At 40.1% G+C, this 15,869-nt stretch overlaps 1 pseudogene; it reads left to right on the top strand.

Moving 5' to 3' along the window:
• Window positions 1-12,645: 12,645 nt before the first annotated feature.
• LOC108635287 lies at window positions 12,646-15,002 on the top strand (annotated as a pseudogene).
• The last annotated feature ends 867 nt before the right edge of the window (window positions 15,003-15,869 follow it).

The following is a 15,869-nucleotide window of genomic DNA, read 5'->3' on the forward strand; positions in this document are numbered from 1 at the left end:
GATGCATATTTAAAACAAAAGATTTAAAAATATAACTACAAAAATTCAAAGGTAGTATAAATATTTTTATTTTGTCAACTATCCTTTCATTAAATTTCATGGGTTATCTCATGATTTATTTACAGTTTAGCTTGTTTGCATCAAGATGCAAATAAAAGTTGAATAAGATGACCCTAGGTCACTTTATGTATTTCCTGCCTCAGACTTTGAATCAGTCATTTCTTCAACCAGTCATTTTGGCTTGTTTTTTTCAGCAGTAACTGGTCCTGAAGACTATAATCTGGACTGGTCTAACTAGAACATCAAAGGTATTCTTCTTTCCTGTTATATTACTTTTAATTGCAAGCATTTATTTTTGTGTTTTTCTTAGGATTTCTTGTCTCTGCCTATATGGCCCATCTGTTCTTACATTTGAGCCCTAGAATATTCATCTTGAAAGTGAAGTCACTCAGTCGTATCGGACTCTTCGTGACCGCACGGACTGTAGCCTACCAGGCCGTTCTGTCCATGAGATTTTCCAGGCAAGGGTACTGGAGTTGGTTGCCATTTCCTTCTCCAAAAAGTGAAAGTGAAGTCACTCAGCCATGTGGGACAATATTCATCTTAGTTGTTTTTAAATTCCTGATCTAATCATTCGAAGATCCCTTTGTGGACAAAGAAATCTTGCCTGCCATTTCAATAAGCAATGAATGTTGCCCACCATCAGGTCATCAGCATTGCAGCCTCTGATAGTGTGCCCTGAGGGGAATTCAGAATGGAAAAAAGGATACTAATGGAAAAAAGGTAGCTAACATGCATATCAAAGGAGTAGTTGCAATGAGCCCAGACTCTTGCATCTTCCCATATGTACAAAAGCACTACAATCATTAACTTGAGTGTCTGTTTTTTTTGTTTTTTTTTTTTCTGTGATGAGAGGTGATATTTTGATGTTTGACCATGCATTTTATTTTCTTGTTTTGTTTTCAAAAAGACTCCTGTATATCCTGTCTCCTCCAGCACCCCTTTGGGAACAGTTCCTCAGAGTCATCTGAGAGAGTGTCTCCCAAGCGACTAGTTCTCAGTAATTCCTCAAATACAACATATTTTCTCAACTTTTAGGTTGTACGTTTTTGTTGAGTCGATGCCTACCATGTCTGGTTCTAATGCTTGCTTTGTCTTCTCAAATTATTATTGTTATTTTTTTTGCTCTTTAGTATGTCTGTTCGTTTTTCTCATTAGCTGGACATGATGTACTGGATAAACAGAACTACTGGCTGTAAGAAGACTTTAGTAATGTGGTGACAGGGTTGGGGAGGGGACATAGTCTTTTGTACTACGAGCACATCTCTGTTCTAGTGAGACTTTGCCTCTGGACTGTGAGCTTCACAAGTGTTTTTCTCCCCCACCCCAGGTGGGACAGGAAAGTTCGAGTGGACTGGAAGTGGGCATTTCCCTTTTCCTATGTGAATGGCTTAGAGCTGACTGTAGTCGTATATTTTTCTTCCTCCAAGTGAGTTCAGTTTTGTTCAGTTCAGTCGCTCAGTGGTGTCCATCTCTTTGCGACCCCATGGATTGCAGCATGCCAGGCTTCCCTGTCCATCACCAACTCCCAGAGATTATGAAAACTCATGTCCATTGAGTCGGTGATGCCATCCAACCATCTCATCCTCTGTCACCCACTTCTTCTCCCACCTTCAATCTTTCCCAGAATCAGGGTCTTTACAAATGAGTCAGCTCTTTGAATCAGGTGGCCAACGTATTGGAGTTTCAGCTTCAACATCAGGCTTTCCAATGAATATTCAGGACTGATTTCTTTCAGGATGGACTGGTTGGATCTCCTTGCTGTCCAAGGGACTCTGAAGAGTCTTCTCCAACACTACAGTTCAAAAGCATCAATTCTTCGGTGCTAAGCCTTCATTATGGTTCAGCTCTCACATCCATACATAACTACTGGAAAAACCATAGCCTTGACTAGACGGAACATTTTTGGCAAAGTAATGTTTCTGCTTTTCAATATGCCATCTAGGTTGGTCATAACTTTTCTTCCAAGGAGTTACTGTCTTTTAATTTCATGACTGCAATCACCATCTGCAATAATTTCAGAGCCCCCCAAAATACAGTCTCTCACTGTTTCCACTGTTTCCCAATCTATTTGCCATGAAGCGATGGGACCAGATGCCATGATCTTAGTCTTCTGAATGATGAGTTTTAAGTCAACTTTTTCACTCTCTTCTTTCACTTTCATCAAGAGGCTTTTTAGTTCTTCACTTTCTGCCATAGGGTGGTGCCATCTCCATACCTGAGGTTATCGATATTTCTCCCAGCAACCTTGATTCCAGCCTGTGTTCCATCCAGACAGTGTTTCTCATGATGTATTCTGCATAAAAGTTAAGTGAGCAGGGTGACAATATATAGCCCTCACATATTCCTTTCCCAATCTGGAAAGAGTTTGTTGTTTCAAGTCCAGTTCTAATTGCTGCTTCCTGACCTGCATACAGATTTCTCAAGAGGCAGGTCAGGTGGTCTGGCATTCCCATCTCTTGAAGAATTGTCCACAGTATGTTGTGATCCACACAGTCAAAGGCTTTGGCATAGTCAATAAAGCAGAAATAGATATTTTTCTGGAACTCTCTTGCTTTATCTGTGATCCAGCAGATGTTTGTAATTTGATCTCTGGTTCCTCTGCCTTTTCTAAATCCAGCTTGAACATCTAGAAGTTCATGGTTCATGTACTATTGAAGCATGGCTTGAAGAATTTTGAGCATAACTTTGCTAGCATGTGAGATGAGTGCAATTGTGTGGTAGTTTGAGCATTCTTTGGCATTGCCTTTCTTTGGAACTGGAATGAAAACTGACCTTTTCCAGTCCTGTGGCCACTGCTGAGTTTTCCAAATTTGCTGGCATATCGAGTGCAGCACTTTCACAGCATCATCCTTCAGGATTTGAAAGAACTCAACTGAAATTCCATCACCTCCACTAGCTTTGTTCATAGTGATGCTTTCTAAGGCCCACTTGACTTCACATTCCAGGATGTCTGGCTCTAGGTGACTGATTACACCATTGTGATTATCTGGGTCATGAAGATCTTTTTTGTACAGTTCTTCTGTGTATTCTTGCCACCTCTTCTTAATATCTTCTGCTTCTGTTAGGTCCATACCATTTCTGTCCTTTATTGAGCCCATCTTTGCATGAAATGTTCCCTTGGTATCCCCAATTTTCTTGAAGAGATCTCTAGTCTTTCCCATTCTGTTGTTTTCCTCTATTTCTTTGCGCTGATCACTGAAGAAGGCTTTTTTTTTTTTTTTTAAATCTCTTCTTGCTATTCTTAGGAACTCTGCATTCAAATGGGATATCTTTCCTTTCCTCCTTTGCTTTTCACTTCTCTTCTTTTTCACAGCTATTTGTAAGGCCCCCTCAGACAACCATTTTGTTTTTTTGAATTTCTTTTTCTTGGCGATAGTCTTGATACCTGTCTCCTATAAAATGTCATGAACCTCCATCCATAGTTCTTCAGGCACTCTGTTTATCAGATCTAATTCCTTGAATCTATTTGTCACTTCGACTGTATAATCACAAGGGATTTGATTTAGGTCATACCTGAATGGTCTAATGCTTTTCTCTACTTTCTTCAATTTAAGTCTGAATTTGGCAATAAGGAGTTCATGATCTGAGCCACAGTCAGCTCCTGGTCTTGTTTTTGTTGACTGTATAGAGCTTCTCCATCTTTGGCTGCAAAGAATATAAGCAATCTGATTTTGGTATTGATCATCTGGTGATGTCCATGTGTAGAGTTTTCTCTTGTGTTATTGGAAGAGGATGTTTGCTATGACCAGTGTGTTCTTTTGGCAAAACTTTACTAGCTTTTGCCCTGCTTCATACTGTACTCCAAGGCCAAATTTTCCTGTTACTCCAGGTGTTTCTTGACTTCCTACTTTTGCATTCCAGTCCTCTATAATGAAAAGGACATCTTTTTTTGGTGTTAGTTCTAGAGGGTCTTGTAGGTCTTCATAGAACCATTCAACTTCACCTTCTTCAGCATTATTGGTTGGGGCATAGACTTGGATTACTGTGATATTGAATGGTTTGCTTTGGAAACAAACAGAGATCATTCTGTCATTTTTGAGACTGTACCCAAGTACTGCATTTTGGACTCTTTTTGTTGAGTATAAGGGCTATTCCATTTCTTCTAAGGAATTCCTGCCCACAGTAGTAGACATAATGGTCATCTGAGTTAAATTCACCTATTCTGGTGGCTCAGACATTAAAGCATCTGCCTACAATGTGGGAGACCTGGGTTCAATCCCTGTGTCAGGAAGATCTCCTGGAGAAGGAAATGGAAATCCACTCCAGTATTCTTGCCTGGAAAGTCCCATGGATGAAAGAACCTCGTAGGCTACAGTCTACAGGGTTGCAAAGAGTCAGACATGACTGAGCGACTTCACTTTCACTTTCTTTCAGTCCATTTTCTTTCTTTTTTTTAAAATTTTTGTTTTTACTTTATTTTGCTTTACAATACTGTATTGGTTTTGCTACACATTGACGTGAATCCGCCAAAGGTGTACATGAGTTCCCAATCCTGAGCTCCCCTCCCACCTCCCACCCCATATCATCTCTCTGGATCATCCCTATGCACCAGCCCCAAGCCTCCTGTATCCTGTATCGAACATAGACTGGCGATTCATTTCTTACATGATAGTACACATGTTTCAATGCCATTCTCCCAAATCATTCCACCCTCTCCCTCTCCCACAGTCCAAAAGTCCGTTCTATACATCTGTGTCTCTTTTGCTGTCTCACATACAGGGTTATCATTACCATCTTTCTAAATTCCATATATATGTGTTAGTATTCTGTATTGGTGTTTTTCTTTCTGGCTTACTTCACTCTGTATAATAGGCTCTAGTTTCATCCACCTCATTAGAACTGATTCAAATGTATTCTTTTTAATGGCTGAGTAATACTCCATTGTGTATATGTACCAAGCTTTCTTATCCATTCATCTGCTGATGGACATCTAGGTTGTTTCCATGTCCTGGCTATTATAAACAGTGCTGCAATGAACATTTGGGTACATGTGTCTCTTTCAATTCTGGATTCCTCTGTGTGTCTGCCCAGCAGTGGGATTGCTGGGTCATATGGCAGTTCTATTTCCAGTTTTTCAAAGGAATCTCCACACTGTTCTCCATAGTGGCTGTACTAGTTTACATTCCCACCAACAGTGTCAGAGGGTTCCCTTTTCTCCACACCCTCTCCAGCATTTATTGCTTGTAGACTTTTGGATAGTAGCCATTCTGACTGGTGTGAGATGGTACCTCATGGTGGTTTTGATTTGTATTTCTCTGATAATGAGTGATGTTGAGCATCTTTTCATGTGATTGTTAGCCATCTGTATGTCTTCTTTGGAGAAATGTCTATTTAGTTCTTTGGCCCATTTTTTGATTGGGTCGTTTATTTTTCTGGAATTGAGCTGCATGAGTTGCTTGTATATTTTTGAGATTAGTTGTTTGTCAGTTGCTTCATTTGCTATTATTTTCTCCCATTCCAAAGGCTGTCTTTTCATCTTGCTTATAGTTTCCTTTGTTGTGCAAAAGCTTTTAATCTTAATTAGATCCCATTTGTTTATTTTTGCTTTTATTTCCTGTATTCTGGGAGGTGGGTCATAGAAGATCCTGCTGTGATTTATGTTGGTGAGTGTTTTGCGTATGTTCTCCTCTAGGAGTTTTATAGTTTCTGGTCTTACATTTAGATCTTTAATCCATTTTGAGTTTATTTTTGTGTATGGTGTTAGAAAGTGATCTAGTTTCATTCTTTTACAAGTAGTTGACCAGTTTTCCCAGCACCACTTGTTAAAGAGATTGTCTTTAATCCATTGTATATTCTTGCCTCCTTTGTCGAAGATAAGGTGTCCATAGGTGTGTGGATTTATCTCTGGGCTTTCTATTTTGTTCCATTGATCTATATTTCTGTCTTTGTGCCGGTACCATACTGTCAGTCCATTTTATTTCACTGATTCCTAAAATGTCAACATTCACTCTTGTCATCGCCTGTTTGACCACTTCCAATTTGTCTTGATTCGTGGACAGAACATTCCATGTTCCTATGCAATATTGCCCTTAACAGCATCAGACCTTGCTTCTATCACCAGTCACATCCAAAACTGGTTGTTGTTTTTGCTTTGACTCCATCTCTTCATTATTTCTGGAGTTATTTCTCCACTGATCTCCAATAGAATATTGGGAACCTACCGACCTGGGAGGTCATCTTTCAGTGTCCTATCTTTTTGTCTTTTCATACTGTTCATGGGGTTCTCAAGGCATGAATACTGAAGTGGCTTGCCATTCCCTTCTCCAGTGGACCACATTTTGACAGACCTCTCCACCATGACTCGTCCATCTTGAGTGGCCTTACACGGCATGGTTCATGGTTTTGTTGAGTTAGATGGGGCTGTGGTCCATGTGATCAGATTGGTTAGTTTTCATTCTGTCTGCCCTCTGATGGAGAAGGATAAGAGGCTTATGGAAGTTTCCTGATGGGATAGACTGACTATGGGGGTGGGAACTGGGTCTTGTTCTTATGGGCAGGGCCATGCTCAGTAAATCTTTAATCCCATTTTCTGTTGATGGGTGGAGCTGTGTTCCCTCCCTGCTATTTACCTGGAGCCAAACTATGGTGCAGCCATGAAGAGATACCCCACGCCCAAGGTAAGAGAAACCCAAGTAAGATGGTAGGCGTTGCAACAGGGCATCAAAGGGCAGACACAATGAAGCCATACTCACAGAAAACTAGTCAGTCTAATCACACTAGGACCACAGCCTTTTCTAACTCAATGAGGCTAAGCCATGCCTCCGGGGCAACCCAAAATAGGCGGGTCATGGTGGAGAGGTCTGACAGAATGTGGTCCACTGGAGAAGGGAATGGCAAACCACTTCAGTATTCTTGCCTTGAGAATCCCATGAACAGTATGAAAAGGCAAAATGATAAGATACTGAAAGAGGTACTCCCCAGGTCAGTAGGTGCCCAATATGCTATTGGAGGTCAGTGGAGAAACAACTCCAGAAAGAATGAAGGGTTGGAGCCAAACCAAAAACAATACCCAGCTATGGATGTGACTGGTGATAGAAGCAAGGTCCGATGCTGTAAAGAGCAATATTGTATAGGAACTTGGAATGTCAGGTCCATGAATCAAGGCAAATTGAAAGTGGTCAAACAAGAGATGGCAAGGGTGAACGTCAACATTCTAGGAATCAGCGAACTAAAATGGACTGGAATGGGTAAGTTTAACTCAGATGATCATTACATCTACTACTGCGGGCAGGAATCCCTCAGAAGAAATGGAGTAGCCATCATGGTCAACAAAAGAGTCTGAAATGCAGTACTTGGATGCAATCTCAAAAACGACAGAATGACTCTGTTCGTTTCAAAGGCAAACCATTCAATATCACAGTAATCCAAGTCTATGCCCTGACCAGTAACGCTGAAGAAGCTGAAGTTGAATGGTTCTATGAAGACCTACAATACCTTTTAGAACTAACACCCAAAAAAGATGTCCTTTTCATTATAGGCGACTGGAATGCAAAAGTAGGAAGTCAAGAAACACCTGGAGTAACAGGGAAATTTGGCCTTGGAATGCAGAATGAAGCAGGGCAAAGACTAATAGAGTCTTGCCAAGATAATGCACTGGTCATAGCAAACACCCTCTTCCAACAACACAAGAGAAGACTACACATGGACATCACCACATGGTCAACACTGAAATCAGATTGATTATATTCTCTGCAGCAAAAGATGGAGAAGCTCTATACAGTCAACAAAAAAAAGACCAGGAGCTGACTGTGGCTCAGATCATGAACTCCTTATTACCCAATTCAGACTCAAATTGAAGAAAGCAGGGAAAACTGCTAGACCATTCAGGTATGACCTAAATCATATCCCTTATGATTATACAGTGGATGTGAGAAATAAATTTAAGGGCCTAGATTTGATAGATAGAGTGCCTGATGAACTATGGAATGAGGTTTGTGACACTGTACAGGAGACAGTGATCAAGACCATCCCCATGGAAAAGAAATGTAAAAAAGCAAAATGGCTGCCGGGGGAAGCCTTACAAATAGCTGTGAAAAAAAGAGAAGCAAAAAGCCAAGGAGAAAAGGAAAGATATAAGCATCTGAATGCAGAGTTCCAAAGAATAGCAAGAAGAGATAAGAAAGCCTTCTTCAGCGATCAATGCAAAGAAATAGAGGAAAAGAACAGAATGAGAAAGACTAGAGATCTCTTCAAGAAAATTAGATACCAAGGGAATATTTCATGCAAAGATGGGCTCGATAAAGGACAGAAATGGTATGGACCTAACAGAAGCAGAAGATATTAAGAAGAGGTGGCAAGAATACACAGAAGAACTGTACAAAATAGATCTTCATGACCCGGAGAATCACGATGGTATGATCACTCATCTAGAGCCAGACATCCTGGAATGTGAAGTCAAGTGGGCCTTAGAAAGCATCACTACAAACAAAGCTGTAGAGGTGATGGAATTCCAGTTGAGCTGTTTCAAATCCTGAAAGATGATGCTGTGAAAGTGCTGCACTCAATATACCAGCAAGTTTGGAAAACTCAGCAGTGGCCACAGGACTGGAAAAGGTCAGTTTTCATTCCAATCCCAAAGAAAGGCAATGCCAAAGAGGGCTCAAACTACTGCACAATTGCACTCATCTCACATGCTAGTAAAGTAATGCTCAAACTTCTCCAAGCCAGGCTTCAGCAATACATGAACCACGAACTTCCTGATGTTCAAGCTGGTTTTAGAAAAGGCAGAGGAACCAGAGATCAAATTGCCAACATCTGCCAGATCATGGTAAAAGCAAGAGAGTTCCAGAAAAACATCTATTTCTGCTTTATTGACTATGCCAAAGCCTTTGACTCTGTGGATCACAACATACTGTGGACAATTCTTCAAGAGATGGGAATGCCAGACCACCTGACCTGCCTCTTGAGAAATCTGTGTGCAGGCCAGGAAGCAACAATTAGAACTGGACATGGAACAACAGACTTGTTCCAAATAGGAAAAGGAGTATGTCAAAGCTATATATTGTTACCCTGCTTATTTAACTTCTATGCAGAATACATCATGAGAAACGCTGGACTGGAAGAAACACAAGCTGGAATCAAGCTTTCCAGGATAAATATCAATAACCTCAGATATGCAGATGACACCACCCTTATGGCAGAAAGTGAAGAGGAGCTAAAAAGCCTCTTGATGAAAGTAAAAGAGGAGAGTGAAAAAATTGGCTTAAAGCTCAACATTCAGAAAACGAAGATCATGGCATCCGGTCCCATCACTTCATGGGAAATAGATGAGGAAACAGTGGAAACAGTGTCAGACTTTATTTTTTGGGGCTCCAAAATCACTGCAGATGGTGACTGCAGCCATGAAATTAAAAGACGCTTACTCCTTGGAAGAAAAGTTATGAGCAACCTAGATAGAATATTCAAAAACAGAGACATTACTTTGCTGACTAAGGTCCGTCTAGTCAAGGCTATGGTTTTTCCCGTAGTCAAGTTTATGGTTTTTCCAATAGTCATGTATGGATGTGAGAGTTGGACTGTGAAGAAGGCTGAGGGCCGAAGAATTGGTGCTTTTGAACTGTGGTGTTGGAGAGTACTCTTGAGAGTCCCTTGGACTGCAAGGAGATCCAACCAGTCCATTCTGAAGGAGATCAGCCCTGGGATTTCTTTGGAAGGAATGATGCTGAAGCTGAAACTCCAGTACTTTGGCCACCTCATGAGAAGGGTTGACTCATTGGAAAAGACTCTGATGCTGGGAGGGATTGGGGGCAGGAGGAGAAGGGGATGACCGAGGATGAGATGGCTGGATGGCATCACTGACTTGATGGACATGAGTCTGAGTGAACACCGGGAGTTGGTGATGGACAGGGAGGCCTGGTGTGCTGCGATTCATGGGGTTGCAAAGAGTCGGACACAACTGAGTGACTGAACTGAACTGAACTGAAACTATGGTGGAGGTAACGAAGATAATGGCAACCTCCTTTAAAAGATGCTATTCATTTACGTACAGTACAGTGCCCCCAACCCTGCAGCAGGCCACCACTGACCCACACCTCAGCTGGAGACTCCTGGACATGTCTTGGTCAGTTTTTTGTGGTGTCACTGCTCGTTTCTCCGGTGTCCTGGTGCATATAAGTTTCTGTTTGTACCCTCCAAGTATTTATTTCTCAGTCCTGTGTAAGTTCTGGCAGCTCTGTATTGTGGTTAGTAGTGAGTTAGGCTCTGATAAAACCCCAGAAGGTCAGACTCAGGTTAACTGCTTTCCTCTGAAGGCAGGCCTTTTGAGAAGAACAAGATACCCTGTCCTGTATCAAAGCGGTTTCTTTTCCCCTCCCCTGCAGAAAGCACCAGGGAATTTTTTGGATATGTACTATAAGAACCTGGTGGCACTTCCAGGATTAAAACACACAAAAGTGTGGGGTCACTCTATGAATGGGTCATCCTGACTGTCAAGCAATGTCAGTCACACCCTAGGTTTTCCTGCCCCAGCATAGTGTCCATGGTGAGTCAGTCTCTGCTCAACTTAGCCATGACTCCCTGTATTCGCCTGTCTGTTCTCCAGTCTAGGGGGCATCACTTTGCCCTGTGTCTTTATAGGAATCTGTTAAGGATTTAAGAAGAGTTGATTTTTCAGTCTGTTCAGCTTTTGACTTATTCTTTGGATGGAGTAGTGACTTCCAAGCTCTGGACCTGTAACTGGATATTTGAGGTCAACTTTGTCAATTGGATTCCATATTCCATCTGTGCTTTCAGTAAGTTAAAAAATTTTCCTCACTCTCAGGTTTTGAAAGAATTTGTCTATTTTCTTCCAGTAGTACATAGTTCAATTTTTTAACAAATATCTGATGCATTTGGTATATTTCTTTGGTTGACACAAGGGAAGAATCCACTTTTGTACGCTTTAAAATGATTATTCAATTACAATGTCCATCTTCTCTCCACTGATATAGGATATTGCTTTTATTATATACTAAATTTTCCTAGGCAAATGAGTGTTTTTCTAGATTTTCTGTTTTCTTCCATTGATTTTTCTATTTGCATGCCAGTACTCTAAGGGGATTTTCCATATTATTTACATTCTGGCTTCCCTCTTTGTTCTTTTTCTTATTCTCATTCCTATAATTACTTCTTCTTCTCTTTGCATTGGCAGATTTCTCAAATACCATGGGAAAGTGAGGTGGAGATGGTTTTAGTTTTAGTAATGAAATATTTCCCCATTAAATAAGTAGGTGAGTAGAGAAATAGATAAGAAAGTATAAGCCAATTCATATTTTATAGAATGTTTTTACCATGAATGACTATTGGTAGATTATATTAATGATTTTCCTCTTATTGAACCTTCTCCCTTGCTCTAGTTTTCTAGAATAAATCCCACTTGGTAAAGATTGAACTCTTTTAAAAATTTAAGATTCTGCTAATATTTTATTAGGATTTTTGAACTGACATTCATAAATGAGATATATAACTAGATTTTTTATATACAGACTTTGTCAGCTTTGCAGCTCAAAGTTACATTTACTTTTTAGAATTTGAAGGTTTCCTTTATTTCCTTATATCCTGGGATAACTTAGGTAAAAATGGGATTCTTTGATTGCTGAGGGTTTAGCAGAATTCTCCTGTGAAACCATATGAGACTGATGCTGTTTCATGAGGGGCTCTTCAACCACAACACCCTTTGACTGTGTGGGTCACAAAAAAAGTGTCAAAAATTCTTAAAAAGATGGGAGTACTAGATCACTTTACTTATCTCTTGAGAAACCTGTATGCAGCTCAAGAAGCAACAGAACTGGACATGGAACAACTGACTGGTCCAAAATCGGGAAAGGAGTACAAAGCTAAATATTGTCACCCTTTTTGTTTAACTTACACACAGAGTACATCATGAGAAATGTTGGGTTGGATGAATCACAAGCTGGAATCAAGATTGTGGGGAGAAATATCAATAACCTCAAATATGCAGATGACACCACCCTTATGGCAGAAAGTGAAGAGGAACTAAAGAGCCTCTTGATGAGGGTGAAAGAGGAGAGTGAAAAAGTTGATTTGAAACTCAGCATTCAAAATACTAAGATCATGGCACCAGGTCCCATCACTTCCTGGAAAATAGAAGGGGAAAAAGTGGAAGCACTGACAGATTTTCTTTTCTTGGGCTCCAAAATCACTGCAGTGACTGCAGTCATGAAATTAGACACTAGCTCCTAAGAAGGAAAGCTATGACAAACCTAGACAGCATATTAAAAAATAGAGACATCACTTGCCAACAAAGGTCCATATAGTCAAAGCTATGGTTTTTCCAATAGTCAGGTACAAATGTGAGAGTTGGGCCATAAAGAAGGCTGAGCACTGAAGAATTGATGCTTTCAAATTGTGGTGCTGGAGAAGACACTTGAGAGTCCCTTGGACAATAAGGCAATCAAACCAGTCAGTCCTAAAGAAAATCAACCCTGAATATTCATTGGAAGGGCTGATACTGAAGCTGAAGCTCCAATACTTGGGCCACCTGATGTTGAAGAGCCAATCCATTGGAAAAGACCCTGGTGCTGGGAAAGAATGAACAAAAGGAAAAGGGACCAACAGAGGATCAGATGGTTAGATAGCATCACGGGACTCAGTGGACATGAATTTAAGCAAACTCCAGGAGGTAATGGAGGATAGAGGAACATGGCATCCTACAGTCCACAGGGTCGCAAAGAGTTGGACTTGACTTGGTGATTGAATGACAACAATTTTGACTACTTTATCATTTCTTCTATGATCACTTCATGATTTACTTCAATTTTATGTCTCTAATGAGGTCAATATTGATAATCTCTCATTACCTACAAAATATGTACACAGTTTAAAATTTAGACCTTATTGGATCTATTTTTTCAACTGATGAAGGATTATTGTCTAAAATACCAAGCCAGATGGCCATCAATCCCACTTCAAACACTTTTTATTACTATATATCATAAGCAATCAATTATTGTTTGCAAACACTAGTGTATTTTTTAGAACAAGAATATCAAATTTATCTTCCTTTCTCTGTGAAGTATGAGAAAATAGGATTACTTTAGCTCTGTGTGGCATACACAAACTTCAGGACAATTTTCACACGTCTCACCAAATGGTAGTTTTTCTTTGTGTTGAGAGTCACTGTAGGGGACTGTTGAGCTCTCTCCTCCATCCACACTTTCTTTCCCTTGGTGTCCAGATTGTTAGTGCTTTTAATAAACAACTTTTCATAGAATAGGAGGTTAACTGCTTCACCAGGATTCCTTGAGCAAAATGGAACCTGCTCTGCAACAAAATGTATAGGATTTTGTTACTTGAAAATGAAAGTAGTTAAAAAGAAAAAAACACAAATATTTTAAAATGAAAAGCACTGCTTTCATCACAGCAACACAAGAAAGGGATGCAATAGGAACTAGAATGATAAGTAGAAGTTATCAGGGAGGGAATCCTACTAGAAATACAACTTCACCCAACTTAGAAGGCTTGGAATGAGGTATATATTCAGGACAACAACAAATAAGGAAGGGTTGGGAATGATTTCAACTTTAACTAAATATATCTTTTTCTTTTCTTTGTAAACCATAGTTGGCTTGCCTACACGCCACAGCCTCTAGTGTGAGCATGGCAGGTGCCAAGGACAATGCCCTGAGGATCATGCTGGTTGGGAGGACGGAAAGTGGAAAAAGTGTGACTGCAAACATCATCCTTGGGGAACAAGTATTCGACTCTAAGATTCCTGCCCAATTTATTACCAAAAGTTGTCAGGAAGCATCCCAAAAATGGAAGGGGAGAGACCTTCTCATTATTGATACCCCAGGGCTCTTCTACACATAGGAGAGCCAGAAAGCTATCTTAAATGAAATTAAAGAATATCTCTTTACCTCCCACCGCGGACTCCACGCCATCATTTTGGTCATACAGCTGGGCTGCTACACACAGGAAGAGCAGCAAACCTTGACATTGATCAAGAATCTGTTTGGGGAAGCAGCCATGAAGTACATGATCATCTTGGTCACTCACAAAGAGGACAAGAGCCTGAGGGACTATGTGAGGGAGCTGAAAAAGATACAAAGCCTCATCAAGGAGTGTGGAGACCGATACTGTGTCTTCAGTAACAGGACAGACCAGGCTGAGAAGGAAGCTCAGGTGCAGGAGCTGGTGGAGCTGATAGACAAGATGGTACAGGACAACCAAGGAGCTTACTTTACCAACCCTGCACACAAGGGCACGGAGGTAAGAAAGAGAAAGGAGGAAGTCTTGAAGAAAATCTACACTGATCACTTAGAAATACAGATTGTAAGGGTGGAAGAAGAGTGTGCTCCAGGAATGCAAGAAGAGTATGTGGGGAAAAAGTGAGAAAAATTTAATTGCTAATGATGGACTACGAAGAAAAACTAAGAAATGTTAGGGAGGAGGTCCAAATAATGTCTTCAGTCATATATTTGAGGAAGTTATGAAGTTTCATTTAAAAACATTTCATTTCTAGCAGTATACAGTTTAATTTTTTAACAAAAATCGGATGCATTTGGTACATTTCTCGGGTTGATGTGAGGAATGAACCCAATTTTATACTTTTTAAAATATTCAAACCAATTCTTCACTGGTGTGGAATGTTGGGTTTGTTATACACTAAATTTCCCTAAACTAACAAGTGTTTGTCTAGATTTTCTATGTTTTCCTTTGGTCTGTCTGTTTGTGTGCCAATACCCTAAGGGGTTTTCCATATTATTTATATTCTGACCTCCTCTTTTGTTCTATTTCTAATTCTCAATACTGTACTTTCATTCCTATAACAAATATATTTTCTTTGTATTGACAGATTTCTCAAATATCATGTGAAAGTTAGGTGGAGATGGTTTTAGTTTTAGAGACAAAGTATTTCCCCATTAAGTAAGTTTCTGCCTCTCAAGAGGAGTAGAGAGATAAGAAAGTATGTGTCAATTCATATTTTATAGAACTTTTTTTTTTTTTTTTTACAATGAATGGCTATTGATGGGTTGTATTAATGATTTTCCTCTCATTGACCCTCCCCCTGACTCTAGTTTTCTAGAGTAAATCCCGCTTGGTCAGAATTGAACCCTTTTTCAAATGTTGTCTGATTCTATTTTTGCTAATGTTTTATTAGGATTTTCTGTTGGTATTCATAGAGCTTCCCAGGTAGCACAGTGGTAAAGAATCTGCCTGCCAATGCAGGAGATGCAAGAGACTCCATTTTGGTCCCTGGGTCGGGAAGATCTCCAACTGAATTTTGGAGTAGGAAATAGCAACCTGCTCCAGTATTTTTGTCCAGAGAATTCCATGAGCTGAGGTGCCTGGTGGGCTACAGTCCATGAGGTAGCAAATCATCAGATACAACTAGGCAGCTGAGTATAATAACAACATTGGTACTCATAAATGAGATTCGTAAGTAGTTTTCTTTTCTGGTACAATCTTTGTCAGTTTGGCAGCTCACAGTTACGTTTACTTCTTAGAAAGGATTTGAAGGTTTACCTTTTTCCTTTATATTCTGAAATAATTTAAGTAAAATTGGGATTCTGTGGTCACCGAGAGTTTAATAGAATTCTCCTGTGAAACTGTCTGGGACTTATGCTGTTTGGTGGGGAGCCCTTCCACTACTTTCTCTATAATTTCTTCCATTACCACTGGTTTCCTTCAATTTTATGCTTTTAATGAGGTCAATATTAATAAGCTTTTCCTTTGTGTTGGAGTCCCCATAGGGGACTGTTGTGCTCTCTCTTCCATCCACCCTTTCTTTCCATTTGTGTCCAGCTTGTTAGAGCTTTTCAATGAACAGTCTTTCATAGGATAAGATGTAACTTCTTCCACCAGGA

The sequence above is a fragment of the Capra hircus genome, unplaced genomic scaffold (genome assembly GCF_001704415.2).
Source record: "Capra hircus breed San Clemente unplaced genomic scaffold, ASM170441v1, whole genome shotgun sequence".
Lineage (NCBI taxonomy): Eukaryota > Metazoa > Chordata > Mammalia > Artiodactyla > Bovidae > Capra > Capra hircus.